The following is a 25,408-nucleotide window of genomic DNA, read 5'->3' as shown; positions in this document are numbered from 1 at the left end:
TGGTCTTTTTAACTGATACAATCTGCATTTCATATAATAAACACACCCGATCGTTGAAATTTTAAATATTTTGACAGTACACATACAGACAACACTTCATTTGACAGAAATGTCACTTACTAAATTAGAGAGAATAGACAATGTTCTCTATTTGGTACAAGATGTACCACCAGATGGCAACTGTTTCTTTTACTGTCTAGGTCATGCGGTGGCAAGAAATTTTGATAATTCTCAAATGTTTCGAAATCTGATCTGCCAAAGAATTGTCAATGATTGGGACCATTGGCAGAATAAGGTACACATGTATCATGGCCATGCCATGTCATTAGACAAATACAAAACTGCTATGCTGGATGGTAATTGGTTGGCACATGCGTCTGAAGTTGAGGCAGCCTCTTATTTATTAAAGTTTGACATCAAGGTATATTTAAAGGGCATAAATCAAAACGGCCAACAAACCTACACATTGGTTACATATCCATCAATTTCAAATAAAAAAAAAGAGATTTCTTTGCTGCTGGAAAATAATCATTTCAAAGTATTGTACCGTCTTTATTCATCAAAATTCAACGCAATCCACTGATAACTCAAACAAGACAAAAAATTACAGTAATTTTAGTAAATCTGAAAAAAAATGTCTCCCAAACCGCTACACACTCGACCAGGTCCGAGGCGTCTCCTTTTCAGGACCATTCTTACTCAATGCCTGCCACAAACTCTCATGTTTATAGAGAGCACCCTTATGCACAATTAAATCATGCATCATCACATCGTACTGATCCATGTAGTGGAACGTCCGATAGTAATGAAAATAGTACAGCTTTTGGTAACCGTATAAATTTTCACCGCAATCCACTGAAAACTCGAGCAAGACAAAAAAACAGTAATTTGAGTAAAACTGAAAATAAATTGTCTCCCGAACCGCTACCCACTCGACCAATACAGTTTTTGATGACCGTATAAAAGTAACACATGTACAATATCCTTACGCAGAAACAAATCAAGCATCATTTAGAAACCCGCAAATAAATACAAGAAAAGATACATAATTCATCAACTTTTATTACCACTGAAAATGAAAAACAGAAAACCAGTCCAATTCGGTCCGATGAATCATTTAGTGACCCGCATATAAATAAAAGAAAAGATCTTGATGCTTCATCAACTTTTATAACCACTGAAAAAAACAACAGAAAACAACTGAACACCAGTTCAATTTGGTCTGATGATTTAATTTTCATTTGTAAAAAGTTAGGGATTTGGTTTGATGTAGATTCACCATCGGATATACATCCAAATGAAAAGAGAAGAATAGTTTATAAGATAAATAAGGAAAAAAGAAGTATATACTGACATAAATGAAATTCCAAATCCTCCGTCTTAGTGTAATGGTAAGCAGTTCAAGAGAGCTATGGATTCCATTCGCTCTTTTGAGCTTCGACAAATGTCGTATAAAATACATCATTGTAAAATGTGTAAAGAGCGTCGAATTGAAATGCAAATGTCAAAACACAGTGATACATGCAAACGATGCCACTCTTACAAAAATGAAGTAAAACTGTTTTCATCTGAAAATGTCATGGATCCTCAACCCCAGCCTCTTGAACTTCAAAACTCTACAGATATTGAACAGCAACTTATATGTAGAATTTCACCATGCATTAATGTTGACATGCTCAAGCATGGTGGTATTGCTTGTAGTGGCCACTGTGTTTCATTGTCACAAGAGATCAATGAACCAGCCCAAATATTTTCAAGACTGACCAATGACATCAGTACTCTTAAAGTAAGAAAGTTAGGTTTAAAACATTCCAGCAAAGAAATTAGGGTACGAAGGAAAACAATACAATCTGCCCTTGAATGGCTAAAATTAAATAACCCCGCATATTCAGATATCAAGATATGTCCAAAAAGGTTAAGTTTATTACCTGAAGATGGTGAGCTTACAGTTATGCCAACTGCTGAGTACACCTCAGAGGTTTCACATTTAAATGAGCGTGGACCAGCTCCTGATCAAACACAGCCAGTATAGACTGATGGCGAAACTGTGTCTGCCGTCCTTTTACCGGATGTACCAATTGATTTAAAAGAAGAAGTTACTAATATTGTCAAAGATGTCGTGGGTGAAGGCCATGGGGAGGTTACAGTTAACACAAGGGGAACTGTAACAATCCCATTGCCCACACGCCAGAACACTCATTTGTCAGAGTTTACAACAAAACATGTTTTTACACTAGCTTTTTCCTGTGTTTCCGTATGCAACTGGTGATTTCCACATTAACCGTCCCATAACTTGTACCTCATTAGCAAACTGGGCAGATCATTTAATGTGGTATCAGCACGGCAGATTTGCAGCTCATCATTATCTTAAATTTGTAGTACATAACAAGATAATGAGGAAAGCAGCAATTGAAAAGAGTAACTTTATCATTAGGCAACAACTAGGACAACAACACTTTTCAATTGAAGAACTCCGCAACAAAATTTATCTTAGCGCAACACTTCGTTGTATAAGTCAGTACTAGGCCCAACTTGCAAAAGAACTTTATGCTCTATTGAGGTATCTAATAAGTAAAGGCCGTGGTTTAGCATCTTTTTTCACTACTGGTAGTTGTGCAGAGAATCATTTCAAACCACTTAAAAGACTTCTACAAATATATAAAAAGAGCACAACAGGGGAAGATATCAATCTAGATGATCCTTTCATACTTTTTGAAACATTGCAGCAAAACACCCATATTGTAGCACATTACTTTGATCTTCGTACAACATCTTATTTACGTGAGGTCATGGGTCCAGTATTTGGTGTGGACACATACTGGTATCGGCAAGAATTTGCAAAGTCTCGGGGATGATTCATTGGCACGGTCTTTGCTGGCGGTCAGACAGAGCCACATAATTTGGTTCATGAAGCCTTTATTGCTGGTCTTTCTGATGACCAATGCGCCCTTGAAATAGAAAAATGGGCCAAAATGCAATTCGGCATTTCCGCCTCTCATCCAGCTGGCAAAGATGCTGATGGTCAGCCAAGAAAAGATCTTTGGCCACCACCTGAAGGTTCTGCTCCTCCTCCTGATGAGAGTAAAAGTCCTTTGATAAAATTGCTAATGGATGTAAGCCAGTCAAAAGATACACTTCTTGAAGACCATCAGTTGTTAACAAATAGATTAATTCTACACAGATGCTCTGATAATCCTGCAGTTGATGAAATAATGGCAATTGAAAAATATATAAATGGATATGCCTGTAAAGGTAACCAGCCAACAGATGCTATTTCAGACCTTTTCAATGATATGGTTAACACTTCTGATGAATCTATTGGAGCCAATGCAAAGTCCATATGCACTAAGGTTTTAATTAATAGTGTTAAAAGAGACATTTCCTCCGTTGAGGCATCATATGAATTATCCTCACTTCCACTATACAGGTGTAGCCATACTTCGAAGTCAGTTAGTTTATCAGGCGCTCGAGTCATCGAAAAGGATGGCCAAGCGATATCAAGAAACAATGCGCTTGACAAATACCTTTTCAGAGAAAAAGACAAAAATATTTCTTTCTATGAATTTCTCTGCGAAGGGGGTAAAGTCCCTGTTATCCCTGGTTATACGCTCAATGCCAGTTGGCCACTGGAGGAAGAGTACTGCAAGATAAAGCTCTTTCTCCACTGGCCAAACTGGCGCCATATTTCAGATATAAAAGGTGAAGATTTGACTTGGTTTCAAAAAATGTCTCAGTTTCTATGTTCAGATGAGTGTCCAAATTTTGTTAAATCTGATGTTGAGAGAGCTAAACGCAAACAGCAATGTCCGACTAATGATGATGAAATTGATGACGATCTATCGCTCTGATCTCAGCAACCCGAATGGATGGAGGCCATCAGACCGGTTTTTGAATTTGAATGTCCAGTAACGGATTTTAATTATAATGATGGGCGTACAACAAATGTTCAATATCCTGAAAATCTTGGTATTTTATGGCTTCAAAATCTGACAGATCGGCAATCAAAAAATGAAGATGTATCCTTAAAACTACCAAAAGTTGATCTCAGTAGTATGAACAATGATACAAAATTTGCATTTAATATTGTAATAAACAAGATTCAAGAATGTTCAAATGAAAGTCCAGATTTTCAGCCGTTAGGAATGATTGTTACAGGCACTGCACGTTCTGGTGAATCATACTTGATCAATTGTTTAATTAAAGCAATTAGATCATATTTTGGAACAAATAAGTCTGTTCACGTCATTTGCCCAACAGGCAACAGTGCAAACATTTTTTCAGGTGTCACATTACAAAGTTTTTTTAAAGGTCCCAACAATTAACAATGTACTGACACGACCCAACCTCATGGTGTAACAGGCTTACAGTTACAAGACAACTGCCAAGGTCTTAAAGTTCTACTTGTAGATGAAAGGTCTCTTATTGGGGCTTTAGCTATAGGCTGGATTGAATATCACTGTCGGTATGGGGTTAATTGCGAAGAAAACTGTAATGAATCTTGGGGTGGTCTTCCTATTGTTATTTTCTTCGGTGATGATGTCCAAATGCCACCTGTTCTGAATCTTCCAATTTATGATTGTAAAAACACTTCACCAGCTGCACTACATGGGTTACTGGTTTGGAAAGAGTTTTCTGTAGCTGTTGCACTGCAAACAATTGTCCGTCAAAGCACTGAAGAAAATGAACTCCGCAATGTTTTGCTCTCTTTGCGAAATTACAGTCTGTCTGATTCTCAATGCAAATGGCTGCACAACTTTCAGTGGCAAAATTTACAAAAGAAATATGGTGATAACTTTATGAGAAACCTTTCTGATCAGACACTTCATGTGTTCCCTTCTCATGCTGAAGTCTGAGAACATAACAAGGATTTTTTTTACAACTTAACAAAAACTTCCCTATTGCAAAACTTAACGCAATCTGCAAAGGGCCACATTCTAAATCAACCAGCAGTGACAACTCAATTGGCCTTTTATTTACCACTTACTTGTGCGAAAATGCTTAAGTTATGCTAACTGTAAACCTTTCTGTAAAGTATGGATTATTTAATGGAGCAATTGGCAAAGTTTTCGATATTGTGTATCCAGTTGACAAACGGCCTTCAGACTGCTTACCAAGAGTAGTTATGGTAGATTTCCCAAATTACACAGGGCCACCATTTATTGAATCACACCCTAAAGTTGTTCCACTTGTTCCTGTCGAGCGACGACTTGACTGTCCATGTCGCACATATAAGCGAAAGCAAATACCACTCCGTCTCGGCTGGGCACTTACCATTCACAAATGTCAAGGAATGACCGTCGGAGACGTTGGAGAAGGTGAATGTCATCGGTACATTGTTATAAGTCCTGGTACACGTGCTTTTGAGTCAAGAAATCCTGGCGCATTGTTTGCTGCACTCTCAAGGGCCAAGTCCGCTGGTAAAGACCAGGGAGAGCCTGACTTCGCTTTCCATTCTTCAGTGTTACTAAATCAAGACAGACTTTGTCATGTTGTTCATACAAACAGAGTAAAAGCTCGAACAACTGAAATCGGAAGAATTGCTAATGAGTGTGCAAAAAACTAAAGTTGACTACACGAATATGTTAAATTCATCTCATGTCATCGAGGAGAAATCAGTTGAAGAGTAGTCTCAAATATATTGAGAATAAAAGTTTACTACCTGATGTTTGTGTAATATATCAGGCAAATCTTAGAATAATATAATGACGAGGCTTGCCGAGCCGTTATTTAATACGTGCCGAGCCTGATATATTATTTTAAGCCTTGCCTGATATATTACAAAAAGATCAGGCAGTAACCTGTAATTATATATATATTAAAAATATATGACTATAACATGTAAGCTATTTATTAAAAAAATAATCTGGAAAAAAAATAAGAACAAAAATAAATAAAATTTATTACAATTATTATTTGCTGTCAGGTGGTTTATATAGAAATATCAGTGAAATAAAACGGTTAATTCACTTTTTCAAACAATGAAAAATAACAGTGAAAATTATTTGTAATTTTCACTGGTTTACTGTGAAATGACGTCATTTGTGTGATTCTCAAGTTAAATTCGTTTACACTGCAAATAATTGGTAAAAAAAGCATAAAGTAAAAAGAAAATTTGTTGGATTCGGTAGAATATATATTTTCATTCACTTGTGATCACAGAAAATATATATTCTCACTCGTGGCTGCGCCACCCGTGAAAATATTATTTTCTATGATCACTCGTGAATTAAAATCGATATTCCACCGAATTCAACAATTTTTTTATTTTATGCTTTTTTCACACTTTATATACATTGTTAAAGAGTTCAGCGAAGAATGTAGCTGTGATAATGACGGCATTTCGTAAAAAATGACGTCATTTCACAGTAAACAGTGAAAATTATCGATAATTTTCACTGTTAATTTCCACTGTTTGAAACAGTGAAATTATGTGTTTTAATTCACTGATGTTTCTCTATAAACCACCGGAAAGCATAACATATAAAATGTGATTGATTCAAGCAATCACAAGATGTGATCAAATGTGATTAACCTTATTTAACACATACATTCAAATACGATATAAATAAGTTTGAGGTGGTTGACGTGACTACCTATAGTACGGTGGGTGACGTGGCAGTCGCTACCTTTAGTACGGTGGGTGACGTGACAGTCGCTAACCAGAATGACTTTTAAAAATTAGTTAGGAATACAAATTCATTTAATCGTTGTAACGATAAGATTTGTTTATTGAATGAAATGCAGATTGTATCAGTGTTATATCAATGGTATTAAATAGCATGTTTTGGTGGGTGACATAATTGACGCTGATCTACCTTGTATTAAAGCGGGACTGCACGAATTTTTTATGTGTTAAATTGTTATATATTGAAAATATGTTTAAAATATGTTCCAATAACACCAAATAGGCATGAACAATTATACATTGAAGACGAATTTCATAAAATGCAGCAAAGGCAAATTAGCGCCCCGAGCCGAGTATCAGGAAGATATTTCGTACATGTTTTCCTACAATAACCGAAGCATTCGTCTTTTTATTACCATCGGAGTGAGTGTTGGTGTGTCATATGAATAGATATTGTCCCAAAACTTTAACCTTGCTCAAAAAATGAAAACTCTTGGGTCTATGTTCTTTAAACGTCACGTGTGCATGCATCTCATTGAGATCTACAATCAAACATGGTTTGAGGTCATTAGGTCAAATGTCAAGGTCACTGTGATCTTTACATTCAAAATGTAACCTTTTTCTAAAATAGTTGTCTTTTGGCTTCAAAGCGCAGTAGGAGGCATTGTGATTCACAAACTCAGCTCTTGTTTGGAGTAAAAAGTAATCGATAGACGTGTTTTTGCAGAAGTCAAACTCTGCTCAAATAAAAAAAAAGTCACTAAACCCAATTAATTTCAAATGAAAGTCCAGATAAAGTTTTTGAAGTTCCCTTAATTTACACTTAACCATTTGTAATGTACATGTATCATGTTTTTGCGTGTTAAATTGGTTCGAAATTTGGATTAAATGACAATATAAATTGAAGATAAATATGCCTGCTGAAGATTTTTTCAGGCAATATACACAATTCGCTTGTCACGCAAATTTCAAATAGAGTAAAGACTATAAGCTCATGGTCTCCTTAATGTGTACGTTTCATAATCATGAATTCTCACATAAGTTGTAAATGAAATGTTACAATTTTAAACTGATATTTCAATCAAATTATCAGCATGAGTGAAATATTGTTGAAAAAAGCAGTTTTGAAAAACAGGTTTTCTGAATAGATCTTTCAGATTTCAAAAAGAAAAACAAAAGTAGTACCTGCTTAGTATATTGACTTGTAAGCATATTTTATATATTGGTTTATGAATTGATTGGCGGAGGCCATTCGGTTTGTCGATCATATAAATGTGTGATTTGGATGATCTGTTAAAAGAATGGCTAGTATGCAAGTCTTATGACTGATCATCAGTGGAATGGTCCATCAGCTGGCTTAGGTGGTAGAACAGAAAGACAACAGCCAATTCAATTAAGGAATTGCGAGTTCAAACCTAAACTTAGTCACTTATTTTGGATTGGTCATGCATTAAATTCCAATGCCATTGTCTATAAAGACATTTGACAGGAAATGAAATACGTATGTGTGCTGTTAAATTTGTTATGATTGACTATTATAAACATAACATTTCTGCACTGCAGTAAATAGCTTAAAAACAAAGCAAGTAATAAAAGGTGATTCTGAACAAATCAAATGAAAAAAATTGTTCCCATATGTGAAATTTATATCATATCTACAGTTACTTTAAAAAAAAGTATCATTACGTATACATAGTAAAACAACCAATATTTCACATGTGTAATATACTTTTAAAGCGTTTTCATTGGCTTACTTTTCATTTATTGACCTATCACATTTTGTTATTTTGCTGAAATGACGTTGCAACGTCAAACGACGTCACAAAATGTAAACAACATTCGGGATTAATCATCTTGTTTGCGTAAATATTTATTTAATTTGCCCATTTAAAAGCATGTGATAAAAAAATCTGACACTCGTCATATCATACCATTTTTTATTAAACTCGTCCAGGAAATTCGTAAGTAAGCTCGCCAGAGACTCGCTTACTAACAAAATTCCTGAACTCGTTTAATAAAATATGGTATGATATGACAACTCGTGCCAGATCCTATATTTCTATAACAACCGAAGCATTCGCCTTTTTATAAGCATCGGAGTTAGTGTTCGTTTGTCGTATGAATAGATTTTGTTGCGGGAAATTAAAATGATCCGTAAAACTAAATTTAGATTCACATCGTCCATGCATGATATACATGTGCATGCTAGCGATTTCGACTGTACAGACACTTTCGATTTCATAATTAAATATCTGGCTTAGTTCGCATTTTTCGACACATGTTCTTAACTTTTATTTTAATTAATATTGAAATATATGTATAATACGCTTTTTTTCACATATTTTACATCAATTCATAAGTATTTGACAAAATCTTGTAGTTCCGCTTTAATTCATAAATTATGTTGGCTACTGGCTAGATTGCACTTTACCGGTACGCCGCCATCTTGGATTCCAATATTCGCGCACCTGCACAATAATTATTAGGGTTAGGGTTAGAGTGCGTACCGGTAAAGTGCAATTGCCCCGGACTGTTTTGTTGCTCTTATCCGCAGTTGGTATTTGAACCATATATATTTATACCACATTTGTGCCAAAATAAGAGGATTTTATTTAAACTACAATCGGCAAATTAGCACCATTTTACAAACACAAACTTTTGTGGGGTTTTCAAACATGACCTCGTGTGACCTTCTGAACTGACAATGTACTGTTCTAAATCATAATACAATTTCAATTAAATGTAATTCTTTGTAAAATGTTGCTAAGCAAGTTAATCATGCTATTATACAGCATTGCAGTTTACCTATATTTTTTCAAAAGGTCAGAATAGCTTAATTGGTAGAGCAACCCAGGCCGGCATCATTGCTAATTTAGATGGCTCTTGGGGTGGTTTCGGGTTCGAATCCCGATCTGACCTTCGTAGGTAAACTTGTGGTCGCAAGGCTGGCAATTGATAGTGTGACAATCTGTTTGGGTGGGGTTTTGGGCTAACAGTTCAGTTAATCAAGTCACATGAAACCCTTTAATATGGCCCGTTTGTTGTTTAATTGCTGATTAACAAAATAAAACAAATTTATTTCCTTATTTTGAATACCAATCATTACGAACTCCACGTTATTCTGTAAGGGAGTGCCTTTAATAATTTATTTTAAATACTATCTTTATAAAAGTTTTTTTGTTAGTTTCTTCTTTTTAACATTAATCGAGCTCGCTTTGAGGCTTTGCCTTATTTCATATTATAGTATGTTATTGATATTGTGTATATTTACTTTTTTATACAGAATTGCATTCAAATTCTACTCAATTTTTGCATTAATATTAATACCATTGGAAGACATTTCTGTTTGTGCGTTTTGCATAGCAGATCATAAATAGGTAAATACGTGGTTACCTTGGTTTAATTTGCATAATACACAAAATGTAGTATCTTAATATAATCTTATGTTTTTTGTTAGAATTTGGAGTTTGAACGCATGAAATTTAATGTCAACATGTTCAGGGTTTTCTGCATTTATCTTTGCCACAAATTTCTAACTATATTCTAGTGATTATATTTTTGCTTGTTTTATTAATCCTTACACATAAATTGTATAATGTAGGTTTGATTTTCATTTTAACATCAACAACTACATTATACAAATGACAGTTTTGTTTACATTCTCATATTTCTTGCTTTTTTAAGATTAGTTAGAAAACTGGTTGTGATCAAACATTCGTATGTTTTTGAGATTTTATTTTTAGTAATTAGCCTTAATAACCTGCCGCATTTGATAATTACTCTTATGCTATACATGCATGCATAAGTTCAGAAAACTAGCTGTTTACTTTCAATATTTTATTTGTACTATCAATAAATTGCTTAATATGTGTCATGTTTGAATCATTGGTGATTTTTTGTTGTGCCAGGTGTTTTAATATTTGTTAATGATTTTGTTAATGAATTATGAAGGTTTTGATGAAATACCAATAAACAGTAAAGAACATGTTCACGTTTGTTTTTATTGCAAAAAATAACATGTCAAAAAAGCATTATTATGAAACTGTATAACATTAATGGTAGAATCATTTGATATAGTATATGTACATAAGATGACATACCTTTCAAGTTTAGATTATGCTTCTTTACAACATGCACACGGAAACCAGATATGCTTTTCATTAACTTGTTGCATTCTGGGCACTCATACACAACTGATTGAGTATTGTCCCACACAGATTCACTATTACAATGTTCATCATAATCGGTATAGTCCCTTAGAAGTACATCCAGATTTAAGTCATCATCATCCCATGACACAAAATCCGTATTAGATATAGTGAAAAGACACACAGACACGCGACTAAATAACTAAATCGAGATGCTAAATATCACAGAATGGCATAGCGTACGGGTTTGTAGATTTATATACATATACTCTTTGTGGTTATGTTTTAATTGATAAAATTGTGCTTTGAATTTATCGGTAATTAAATTGTACAAAGAACACAAACATTCAATTAGAGCAGACCAAGAATATATTCTCTCCATAATAGGAAAATGTTGTTCACAGCTTTGTTCAAATTATATTACAGGTAAAAGGCATTCGGATTAACAAAATTAAAACACTGCAATTAAAATGAAAAACAAACATCTAATTGAAACAATTCTATTATTAGTTGTTTGTCGTACGATTCCGATAGCTCCTTTAATTATATACTTTACCGTATATCAAAAGCATCCTTAAATACCGACAAAGACGTAGATCTACGTCTCTGATAATCAGTGTTTTAATTGCGAAATAAACAATTCGGCATGTGATTTATTTTAATTACTATTTAATTGACACATTGCAGTTGTGTGATAATACCGCATACCTTTGGCAACCGACAAACTGTTGAGCGCTTATCTCGCCGAAACCCGCGACGTGCGAGAGTTTGTCGATATTAAGCGAGCTGCTCATCTCTGTTATCTACGTCTCTGATTATATTAATTGTATTTTATGCTCGAACACAATTATATGCCTTAAGGGTAACAAATGTATTTATAAAAAAGAGATTTCTTGTTAAGTTGTTCTAAAGCATTATTATTAATATATGAAATACTTTTAATTACCCTCTCTTGATTGTCTAAACCAATAATCGTAAACTCAGTCTACTGCACAACAAATTGGTCTTTAAAAATGAGTTGTATAGAGATATATTTTAAATAAATATACAGGCTCGCTCCCAGGTATGAATAAATGCATATTTGAATGATGAAGACGATTATGACAAGGACATAGATGATGATGATGATGATAATTACAAGAAGGCCGTGGTGATGGTGGTTGTGCTGCTACTGCTGATGATGATGGTAATGATGATGATTATGCTGCTGCTGCTGATAATGATGATAATTAGGAGGGTGGTGATGATCGAAGCGATGATAATGATGCTAAATATGATCGTTATGATAATATTGATTGCTGCTGCTGCTGATGATGATGCTGATGCTGCTGAAGGTTATGATGATGATGATGATGATGATGATGATGATGATGATGATGATGATGATGATGATGATGATGATGATGATGATGATGATGATGATGATGATGATGATGATGATGATGATGATGATGATGATGATGACGCAAATGACGCGAATGGCATTAATTTATGGTGCTGCCTCTAAACGTTAGATTGGTACTCCAGGTTGTGTTTTGGAATTGTGTTTGCTACAATTGATTAATTCTTACAAATGTATAAAGGTATACTTCAGAAAGAACAGTCGAGCAAACATTCGGAGTAAATACCGGTTTGATGGCTAGCACAACCTATAACACACTCCAGGAACGAACATCACTGGCTACCGACTGTAGCCGAAGGGTCTCCCTAGTTACGGTCAACTGGGGGTCAACATCCAAGGGTCATGTGTGTGGGGATCCAGTGAGGTATATTTCCCGTAACAACTGACGTGACGTTCTGGATTACTTTTTCCGTTCATATATTTAAGGCCCGGTCAGACCAACTAACGAATATGTAACGGAAGGAAAACGGACAAAATAAGCAGATTTTGGTTATCCGGTGATAAAATTTACCTGCTCTGCCGCTCAAGACTTCCACAATAGGAGTGTGAAGCGTAGGACACAAACATTGACCGCACAAGTACCGGTTATGTAACGGAAAAAAGCGTACGTTTAACGGATATGTACCGGATATTTAACGGTCGGCTTACGGATATTACCGTGCAAGAAACGGACTTCTACCGGATAAAACGGCAGTGTAGCGCATTAGTACCGGACAAAACGTTCTCCCAACGTGAGAGAAACGGAAAAGTACCGAACACCAACGTACAAAAAACGGCTATTCTATATCATGCCTAATTTATATGTTAAAGTATTATTATTGTAATTGCTTTGTTTTTAATGCATATTCTTGTTTGTTTCTTTATCATGAATGTTTATGTACACTTACGCCAAAAATAAAATAAATAAATAAATAAATCTTGGCCGGTCGAACACTTTTATATTTTTTTTCCGTTGAAAAAGTAGGGTACATACTCAGTATCATGGGGCAAAGCTTCAGCTTCTAGTAGGTCAAGGTTTCCGTTATCAGCTGCTGCCTTCAGGTCTGACTCGTTCCACAACTGTGCATCGGATGCAGCACCACGACCTCCAAAGTCAGCCTTGGCAAACTTTTAATCAGAATCCACCAGAGCTAACAGGACAACGGAGAAGTACTTCTTATAGTTAAAATACGTAGACCCGGATCTTGGTGGACATTTGCAGGCACTATGTTTACCATCACTAGCACCAAGCGTATGCGGGAAATTCCGGCTGTCCCTGAAGCCGTCAGCTATTCGCCTCCAATCGGCAGCTGTTGTTGGGAACGGCATCACCTCGTCAGCAAACTCATCTATGACTGCTCTTCAAACCTGACGCGTAAAAGATAACAGTATGATAAGCTAGCGTGGATTATAAGTGTATGACACAGTAGATAATCCATGATTTTTAGCGAGTGCATGATTATGTAAAAATATACTACTTGATAAACGGTGCATATAACTGTGTGCATTTCAAGCTATGCGCACAAGACAGTACTAATGGTATTAAACAATTTAGGAGGTAAGAGGTGTAGTGCGCGCTCTGATTTATTTGCCTTTATCCTATACCAATAACTAAACACAATGCAATTCATAAAAATTAATGAAAGAAGTAGGCATTAAAATATATATAAATATATTAAAATGACTAACAGAAGTCGTTTAAAATTAATTTCAGCACTATAGTAAATTAAGCGGTACTTACTTCTGGTACGAGAAGAGAAATAGTGTTGTGGAGTACCCTCCAGCCGAATCGCATATCACGGTACTTTGAACCAGACACAAGATGCCGAAAAGCAATTGTTTGCTTAATCCCTGATTAAATTGGAAGTCTGTAGTTGTTGCGCTGTTTCGTTATCCTTGGGCCGACTCGTGCGAGAATGTCATCGAACATCTCGGATGGCATTCTCATGATGTTGTTGAATGCGCGTTGGTCCTCTCGTCGTAGTTCGACCATAAGTTGGTCATACAGACCGAACTGACGCCTCCGATCGGGACCCAGCCAAGCCCTGATCAACCATCTGTGCTCCCTCCGCCTCCTTGCTCTCTTTTGAGCAAGACGATGCATGGCCAGATAAGCATCCAAAAGGCCAATCTGGGCCTGCACGAGGGTGGCTTGACACTCTTATTGAATAAGACGGCACTCCATTGCACATGTCCATCTCACAAGGCGTACCAAAATGAAATGATACTTTGGCCCACAGGTTAATTACGGTTAAATGTATGTAAACAATTTTGTTTCGCCACACTTTTCGCACTTTGTATACGTTAGCTGTCCGTTATTATCTGTTGAACATGCGTTAGGACCAGGACAACCGGACATTAACCGGATACGTACAGGAGGTGTAACGCACGAGTTCCAAACAAACCGTAAATTAACGTATGAATACCGCACATCAAACGGAGATCTCTGTCCGTTTTATCCGGCGGAAAATTTTGAACATACTCAAAACTTCCTAACGGACGGAACGGATGTCACCGGACATGCAAACTGAAAGTTCAAAATGTGATTACATCCACAAAATTTTTTTTTGATTGAATGATTGACATGATTACATTTCCAAAACATGTGTTGAATAGTTTCACATTCCGTGTCACAAAAGATGCAGTTGGCTGTAGTGGTGTTACCAATTTTAAATAGAAAGGAGTTTGTACCTAAGATTCTATGTATAATTCTATATTAAAACCACTGTAAATTGGTATCCCGTGTAATACGGAAAAGAATATCAAAAAAATGTATCGCCCTTCGTTTGTTTGAAATATTAAATATTAGTGTTTTATTTTACGAATTAGCTATGCACACTGGCGAGGACTCGGTTTTTTTTAAAATGCATCGTACATAGGTTTCGTACCCTTTGTATTTACTAAGATGGACCGTATACTAATCGGGATGAAAGGCTTCGTAAATGTAGTTTCATTGGAGTTTCTGACTTTCATGTACCTTGCCACTGTGAAAGTAATACCAAGGAAAAGAGGGAAATTTGGATTGAAGTCATATATTTTACAAAACTCATAGTAACTGTAAAAGGTAAAAGTTTCAATATGTTGCTAAAAGTCCCCAATAATTTTTTTTTTTCAAAGTTAAACAAATGACTTCAATGTATCTTTTCAAAATTAATTTTGTATCATGTAAGTAAAATTTTCGGGATAGTGGCTTCCACAGTTGTATAATTTATTTAAGTCAATAATTGTATTAAAGAATAATGTATAAGCATTCAAGTTCGTTTACTGCCTTAAACATTACCTTCCAAACGAGCATTATATAATTTACACTGACATGTTTGTACAGGATAAGGATAGGTTAGTTGTATTTCCATAATATGAAACTAAACGCCTTATACAAATTAATATGTTTGATATAGTTTTTTGGGTTGAAATTCTTCTTCGTAGAAGTATTGATGTAAATCAAAACACTAGATCTGACAGCTCAGCGGGTACATCTTCCACATCGTCTGTTATATTGCCCTAAACTTCAATATATGATGCATTTACAAATAATCTAAATTTATCCATCACAACGTTCAGAGCTTCCTCAAAAAGAAAGCTAATCTCTATGCTGACCATATACTGTAAACGTATAAAAATTCGTTGGTATGAAATTTCGTGGTTTAATAAAAAACAACTAATTCGTTGACACGTAATTTCGTGGATTTCAAATTTTCGGGGAAGATTGACAGTCATAATAATTAAACCTTTCTTAGACAACCAGAGTTGTAACGAAGAATAATCTGCTAATGTGTGTTGACAGCAAGGCTTGTGATTAATGTGCACTGAAGCATGAAAGTGTTGCCGATAATTGTCGATAAGAGCGAATAAGCGACGATCTTGTGGGTCCCCGCTCTCTAATTGCCATCAATGTTGTTTTGACAATATTTGCAATTTTCTGCTCAATCGGTCCCCTAGTAGTAACAATTGAGTAATAAGGTCCCCAAAATACAGGTGTGAAAACGGTTATGTCTCTTTTAACTTTAATTGGCACTAATTGACAAATAAATCTGCAAACTGTTAATTTTACGACGTCTGGTATAAGAGAACAATCGTTGATGTACAGTTTAAATTCCGTGCTTGATTTAAAAAGTATTATTACCCAAACACTTATCAAGAAAACAAAATATTGTATTACATAGCATATCTCAATCAAATATGTCAGATAACCGAAAACACTAGGGAATGTCGGCAATGACATTCAGAAAGGACCGATTTCGGATTAAAAATGTAAAAATTATCGTTAGTACTTGAATTCGTGGTTCAGCGGAAAAACGAATTCCACGAAAATTCGTACCACACGAACTTTAATGGTTTTACAGTAGGCTAAAATATGCTTGCATTTACTGAACCTTTTCTTAGTGCAACAGTTGACACGGTCGCTTTCCGTATTCTTTCATATCATATTCCGCTTAGATATACAAAGAGGTATTCTCTAATAATCTGATTTCTATGCCACTGAGCGTCCAGATCTATATACTGATGATAGTGAATGCATATGCCTAAAATAACGTTTCGTGGGATAGCGTCTTTCCATCGGCTCTGTGTATTGGTCACTTACTTCAAATTTACTGGAATGCATATTTGATTTGATCTCACCAGCCTAATATACACGTATTGAACACATTGTTATCACTGGTAACTTCACTCTCGACATGCATTAAACTCATTGTAAGATCTAAATAGACTTCTTTTACATTATTATTTCTCCCAGATTATTAATGCACCAGATCTTTCACTTATACCTCGTTATCTATTATTGTCCTTTCGATGGCAACATTTACTTTGACAGTTTTAAACAATGGCGTGGTACAACCTTTCTTAAATGTTATGAGAATGTTGGTTCAAATTGATGTTGATGATGATAATGATGATGATGCTGATAATTATGAAGAAGAAGAAGAAGAAGAAGAAGAAGAAGAATATGATAATGATGACGATGATGATGATGATGATAATGATGATGATGATTATGACGATGAAGAAGATGATGATGATGAGGAGGAGGAGATGGGGGGATGGGAAGAAGGAGGAGGAGGAGTATAAATCCATATAACCCCTATATTTGTGGACACTTATCACCTCTAGCGTGGGAATTAGTACGGCTAATCAACTTCGTTATTCTGAAAATATCCGTAGCATTCCATGTAAATCACAGCTTTTCTCACGATCTTTCGTACCATCAACTGTAAACGAATGGAACACACCCAAACTACCAAAATCAGTATGGCCAGCTTCTTTTCTCTCTGCTATCAAAGCAAATTTAAACAAAGCTAAACAACAAAGTCCCCTGCATTACTCTGATAGTGAGCAGATATCTCATATTCTTTGTGCAGGTTTGCGAATGCATTGTAGTATTTTAAATGAACATGTATTCGCAAAAAACACCTTTTAAAGGAGAGATTGAAGATACATATCATGTTTTCTTTACTAGCCCTATATATACTGAAAAATACATATCTGTCCAGTTTCTTACCCATAACCTTTCAACGACTATTCTTCGGCATTAAAGACATGTCATACGAACGAGAAGTCATACATAGTCATATATGTTAACTTTACTCCGTCTCATTTATATACCATATTCCGATTACATTGCCCGTCCGCTACTGCTTCTCGTCTTATAACGTTTTCCTAATTTAAAAAAATCTACTGCATAAATCTCTGTCCAATTATGTTGAACACATAACAAATAAATGCTAATCAACTTAAGCCATTTTCCGATATTATTTCTTTCTCGTTTTACCTAATGTATTATAATTTATTTATATAATAAGAGTCTTCTATAATGTGTCCAATTTATTGTATTTATATAAATTGTATTTTTTGTGTATTTTGCATTGTATTGCTTACATGTGTTTACTAATAACTAAATAAATATAGTTTTACACAAATGTAAGCAAACATTTCCTTAACGCAGTAAAATGAATTCATGTCTCACTGTACGATTTAAGTTAATGAATCAGTGTGTATGTAAGAATTGACCCATATTGCAAAATGTCTGCAAACTTCCTGGTTACTTAAAGATCCGATATCTCCGAATCATACCGAAATTATATTGTGCCTTCTGTGAAAGTCGTTAAACATTCAAGGGCAATAAATAAACCATACCTGGTGTAGCAAAGCACACTTCTACACCGTCTACGATCATTAAACATGATTTAAACGCATGTATTATATCCATTTTATCAATAGACATAAGATAAAATTTAGGTGGACGATTTGTATGTGAAGTTGCGTAAAATGTCGCACACAAATAGTTTGGGGAACATTTCCAAAGACAAAATTCCAGCTACACAAAGAAATGGCAACAGACATGAGAATCAAACATGTGATGGACCATATGCAGGATTAGCCAAGTATGTTAACCAAGGAGATGTATGTCATCAGTATGAACACTTAGAGATTTCGGACATAAAGCTTCAAGAAGATGCAATTCATAGAGGAAGTCAGAGCCCGGATATCTCGGTGAGGATTGTGTGTTTATTTGAAAAGGATAACTTAAACATACTATTGAACAAAGATAGATTATTGGTCTTTGGTTACTTGTCAAAGTACGGATAATCACATATTTTTCTGTAGCAATTTCATCGATAAACTATGACATACATGTACCATGAGACTTTAAAGTCACGAGTTTTTCCATCAACATATATGTTTATTCCTTATGCAGATTTACATATTCCTTATTATTATCATTATTTTTATTAAATAAACAAGTAATTATTATTTAGGAACAATTGAATCCTCATAAAAAAGAAATAAATGTTCTGAATGAACACTTCGTGAATTTGACCCTTTTGGTCGCGAAGATTTTAAAATTCTTACGACATTCAATTTCTACATATTTGTTTAGAATTGTTCCTAAGGAATAATTGCAGCCTTTTGATTAATTATTTCCGAGCCGCTCAGGAGTCGTTCCTTTGTTGTAAAAGCAAATTAAAACCCTTGTAACAAATAAACTCTACATATCGCATACAACTATCAGAGGCCATGAGCTGTTGTTTATTATTATGTGTGAAAAATTGAAAGATCAACAGAAGTATTCTGACTTAAAAATAGTATTGTATAAAGGAATACCATATACATACATTGAAATTAAGACAAAAAAGTAAAGAAAACAATTAAGAGCTAAAAAACGATGATTTTGATGATCGGTGATTTCCGTAATGTGTTCGGCAATTTCAGCCGCTAATTTGCCCCGGTTACGTAAGCGAATACCACTGCGCATAACCCAGAACGACCTCCATTGTTATTTACAGTAACGCAAATTTTGCAAAAAAAAAAAAAAAAAAAATCAGTGTATACAGTACTGTGTTGATCATTTACTTGCATTTTATGAATTTTCAATCTACGTTGAGTTGATTACGATTCGGATTGCTACGTGACATTGCGGATCTACAGATAATACGATGGTGCAGTGTACAACACTTGGATACAATGCTCGTCCTGAAATGGGGAAGAAAACATTATTTGGCTTCCTAAAGGACGATAGTATAAACCACACAAAAATACTATTTCACTGTTTACAGAATTATTCAGCAAAAATTTACAATTTCACTATTAAATGCCATGTTCCCAAAATAGTTCGCCAAAAGTCCACTAGCTTTATTAAATAAATTTGAATTCGTAGCCAAAATGTGTCATTTACCAATTATTCCTCATGTAGTGTAAATAAATGTATCTTGATTTTATAATTGTCCATTATGTTTTCATAAATGAAGTAGCCATTGTTCAATATTAGTTATCAATTATACTGATTCTAGTTACCGATGGCTTTTACGGCAAAACACCAATACAGGGTGCCGATTGTCCGGGTGCCGTTTGTTCGGATACCTATTTAGGCTACTGGTAGTGCAATATATTTGTAAATAAGAATATTGTTAAATGCATTTACAAAATTGGAAACAGTTTTCGGTGTAATTAACAAATTTTGGTTAGAATGGGCGTTAGCCATTTCTTATATCATTATATAATTTAATGTTCTTAAGGTGTATTGCTTGATGAATTTCTTAAGTGGATAAAAAGAAAAACATGTTTTATTGCTTTTATGACTACAACGTTATATTTATCATACAAATTTGTTTTGCAATTGTTATAAAAGTATACAATACATGGATGTTAATTGTCATCTTATGACAGTATTATACTGAGTGCAAAATTAAATAAGCCAATTACAGTTTATTATGTTTACATTTCATTTAGCTCATTCTGTTTGGTGGTTTCTTGACAAAATAAGTAGGTCACTAAAGTGTCTGTACGGTGCAAATCACCATGCCAACAAGGCATGGAAGTTGAACCAAGTTGGCAGATTTTGGTGCATTACCAACTTACAGCTGCAATAAATCAAGCTGGTGTCATAAAACAGTCGGTCCTGTTTGTCTAAAGTCTTGTTATCAGTGATCTACTGCTATCAATTTCACCTGGCACAGACAGTAATAAAACAAGCATATTATCTGTCTGCAGTAATCATTGTAACAAAATATACAACATCTGCACTAGCAGGAGAGTATTTACAACTAGATATGAAATAAAATGCAAAATAAATAAATTTTGCCGTGGTATTTGTCCTTAATGATATAAATTCACCTCGCACGTGGAGAGTTTAGAACAATTCAATTTTGTCATATTTATATGAAATCACGGCTTTTTGTTAAGACAAATTATTTCAACATTTAACAAACAGACATGCGATAATTTTCAATTTGAAGTGAATGGCGATAACAACGAAATCAATTTACCATAAATACACAATCGTGTGCAGAGACAAAATCGGGTTTCAACAAAATGATCATTTCAATAAATGAAACACATATTCTAGACCATTCTGGTTTAGATTACGCGACATTTCTGGTACTAATATTATCTGTTCCATATGTGTCATTTATAATTGTCTGATTAAATCATAATTCAATACTCAAAACAATCAAGATACGCCGTCATTTGTGCGTACTAAAATACCTTTGATATATATGTCGAACTTAACAATGACATCAGCTGAATAAAAATGTCGACTCGATCACGTAGTGCGAAACTTCGGCATAGTTATCGGCTGTATACTCGTTGAATGCGTTGGTTTGAATCGAATAATGGTATGGATATGCATGAATACTTTACAATCTCACATACAATAGGTATATTTAAAGTTTTTAAAACCTCTTCCGTTGATCTTAAAGTGTTAGAAAATTACTTTTTGAATTGTTGTGTTGATTGATACTATTTTTTTTATTATTTATACACGAATATAACTTTATCATGTAAAACAATAACATGCGACTGTTAACAAAAAACTTTAGAAATTGAAATGTTAACATGAACACTAGATTGTGTCGTGTTTACTTTAATTATATTAATTTTTAACAAATCCGCTAATTATACGTGTCCAATACCTAACTAGAATTTGAAATAGTTTGTAAACATGCGGTTAACATCACGTGGCCACATGTACATTCCCAGCAGAGTTATCAGACTAAATGTTTCTAGGAAATATATACAAATTATGAATCAACAATAATAACAGAAATCTACGAAATATCACACCGCCATTGCCCCTAACATTCGACGATTGCAGCTTTCTTGTGCTCCCCATTTGGTCGCATCTGCGCTGGTTTATCGACCAGCTATTATGCCACGCTGTTAATGCGGATACTTCGATAGCTGATGGCACTTCGATAACAAGAAAAAACAAAAGCCGCGCGCGGAGCTAACTTATATCCTAACGATTTGTTTTTTTTTGACAGGGCACATGGTCAAGTTGATAAATGGTGCTTCAGGAAAAAAATCACGGGAGAATGGTAGATTTTCGCCAAAGAAATAGAAGATATGGCCAAAAAACAACATGAACTGGATGAACAGTAAACATTTCAACAATATAAAACTACTAAGAAATATTTCAAGAAATTGTTTGATAATCCAGCATGTAGAGTAATCACTGCGCTGCAAACACTGAAATTTTAATAATTTTTAAATATAAACGAAGATAAAGAAAGGTTGAATAGGTGGTATTCAATATGTTGCAGACACTTTGATTCCCGATAAAGGACACTTCGGAGACTTTCAACAAATTGGGCACTCTGATAACCGAGATTTACCTTCTTCCTGAAATGCATTTATCTATATTATGGCTATTCTTGGCAAACGTTTTGAAGTACGAATCAATGTTCATAGTCAAAAGCGACACAATAATAATTGAAATATGTGCATTACGGAATTGCAAACACACGTGCCATATAACAAATGACCTTGTCGTTTTTTAAAAATCACATTAATGTTAAATTATACTATTAATATTATAATATCAATATTTAAATAAGATTAAAATGCTTATTTCTAAAAAAATGTATTTCAAGTTACGACCAATTATAATTGTCTAGATAGTGAACTTGTTTTAGATGTAACTTGAGATTCAGAGATGAAAATACAACGGATCATGTGGATCAACACGATCGTGTTTAATTTTACTTAGTCAAGATGGCGACGTCCGTGCCGAAACATGTTTTGTTAAATGAATAAGATTTCTATAAAAGATTTCTAAAAAAAAATAGAATGTTAGATGTGACGTGTTCAAAACTGTCAGATTCTCAACAACTCGAGCTTATTTAGTTTTTCTGCTGTATAAACTTGTGACAACGGATGTTTTCAAACCACTCTCTGTACTCAAATAACAATTGGTTTCAAAAATGAATATAGCGCTTACAAGGTTATAGAAATTTAACAATGGAAAAACATCATTGATGTTCATCATACAACATATTCACAAGAGGTACAAGTAATACTAGTTAAACTGTTGGTAGCAACTTGTCTAATGTATAACAAGGCACCAACACATCGAGATCTTTTTCACATGATGGGTTGCAATACCTTTGCATTTTTAGTTTTTCCTTCCTCTTACCGCAACACATGTATGGGGCTTGTCCTTAGTGTTGTCTTACATGACGGTTGAAACCACTCCTTGACTGGAGTCTTGTTTGAGTTCGATTCAATATTGGCGAGGAAAGTTCGGTATGATATTTGAAAAAAATGTGTGTTCATTACTCATTTACGTGTTTACATCTTAACATTAAATAAAATATTTGTACCAAAACCTGGCAAAATAAATCAACAACTTAGAATGGCATTTCAATTATGCCATACTATACGTATTATATTAACGCCTTAATACCAACCAAAATACACACACACGCGCACAAGCATATATAGCTGCAAGCTGTGTGAATATCGTGACGTACATGATCTCTTCAAAGATAAGTATCAAATGATAATTTCTGTTTTCCTATTAACGGGACCCTGATCATATAAAATATGAGACTCATTTTGATAATGTACAATTGTGGTTCACGAAACTTTATTAGAATATAAGATATATAAGGTTTTAGACGTCTACTCCATACCAGACCGCTATATAAACATTAAAAGAATACTCGTATACGGATTTTAAATGTCGTAACATTAATGGACATATTGATCTTTTATTTCGAATAGTAAGCACGTTCTTGAATTATTCCAAGCGCGTTTATTTTGTTGAAATATGTACTGATCATCCAATACATGCTGATTTTCGATGGAATTTTAACTTATATATATATATAATCCTTAGTGTTTCCGTGAATTTATTTTTTCGCAATACGAAGTGCTATACCAGTAATCGACCATTGTATTGTCCGTGTCTGAGAACAAAATAAACATAACATAAATGCAAACAAAAGCTAAAGAACTCTTCTCTCGCACGTTGCTTTTGTTGTTCTATGTTATTGAAGTGCCATCCGATATCAAAGTATCCGCATACAAGTTGTGTATGCGAATGCCCAAGTCGCTTCAATTTACGACTCATGTCTCATTAATCATAATACTGTTAATTTTTAAAACAGATTACCTAGTCTAAACTTGTAAACAAATGTTAAAACACAAAGTGCTGTCAATCCATAAGAGGACTGAGGGGATACTGTTGATGAAATAACTTACAAATGAAAGTGAGACTGACACCATATTCCGATTGTCGCCACCAGCCATTTGCAAATAAAACGTGTGCATAAAAACCATAAAACCCAGGAATCATTATTATAGAAAAATCACGTTTTGAGGAGAAGGAAACTGAAAAAAGATACTTGGATTTTGTTTCAAAGTAAAGTTTAAATGAATGCATATCAGGTCGGTCTTAATCAAATGTGTATACTTTTTTAAGTTATATTCGTTTAAAAATGCACACTTTAACAAAATGACACAAATCGTCTTTATAATTTCAGTTACTTATATACTATTTTGTTCAAATTTTGGAGTTATTTGTATGTCTATTAGATAAGATTTAAAAATATTATATAATAGTATTAGTTTCGGTAAATTAAGTAGTCTATTTTCCCTGATTATTATACAGTTCAACTTGTTTAAAATGTTAATGACCTAAAATATGACACAATCCTATGAACACATCATTAATAATTATTTTGAAAATACGAACATATTACATTTTACAGATATCAGATATATTTATAAATCAAGATTCTTAAGTCTCATTCCTTTTATAACCAGTTGGTAAACAAAAGTTCATTTCATCGTGTCACAAACATAATATTGAACCACAAAATATGCAATCTATTGTAGTATACGTCGTTTTGAGTTATTTTAAAAGTCTAATAAAGCAAGTTATAAATATGCCCCAAGTAACTGCTGAATTTAAAATGATCCTCTAAACTTCGATTTTTTCCCCCCAACATTATCGATGTACATGTTCAATATACCCAGCGTGAGAACAACCCAAACCTCACATTCATAACGATATAGCAACAGAGTTAGAATACATTTGACAGAAACCTGCATTTCTTTTGTAGCTGATAATAATGCGCCCATTTCCTTTAAATTATCTGATACGGTTAGTTTAGTTTGCATAAACGAGGCCGATCGAAAACTTGATAACACGATTCAAATACGAGTGAAAGAATTAACGTTTTCTTGTGGCAAATTTAAAACAAATTTTGATATCGAATGGTGTTGGGTATTCTATCTTTGTGTTAATGTCTATTTACTTTTACAAATATACAGTGTCTTAAGCTTTAATAAGATAAAATGTGTTTGTATTGGAGACCGATTCGTATGAACTCCTACAAACACACATAATCGGCTAGAAGACTAAAATAAAGAAAAATAAGATCAATGTGCCGCATGTTTTTTTACTCCAATATGTGAAATATAATTATTAAGCACAGAAAACCGTATCGGTGAGATTATATCATCATGAGA

General features: G+C 34.3%; 1 protein-coding gene across 1 annotated transcript in view; it reads left to right on the top strand.

Moving 5' to 3' along the window:
* Nucleotides 1–18,299: 18,299 nt before the first annotated feature.
* Nucleotides 18,300–25,408, top strand: part of LOC127838346 (neurotrypsin-like) — a 297,353-nt gene continuing 290,244 nt past the window's right edge. The window contains exon 1 of the transcript XR_008029778.1: nucleotides 18,300–18,643. The gene's annotated coding sequence lies outside the window, so the exon portion shown is untranslated. The remainder of the gene's footprint in view (nucleotides 18,644–25,408) is intronic.

The sequence above is a fragment of the Dreissena polymorpha genome, chromosome 7 (genome assembly GCF_020536995.1).
Source record: "Dreissena polymorpha isolate Duluth1 chromosome 7, UMN_Dpol_1.0, whole genome shotgun sequence".
Taxonomy (NCBI): Eukaryota; Metazoa; Mollusca; class Bivalvia; order Myida; family Dreissenidae; genus Dreissena; species Dreissena polymorpha.
Note: the sequence above shows the minus strand (reverse complement) of the source record. Positions and strands in the feature narration are given on the sequence as shown.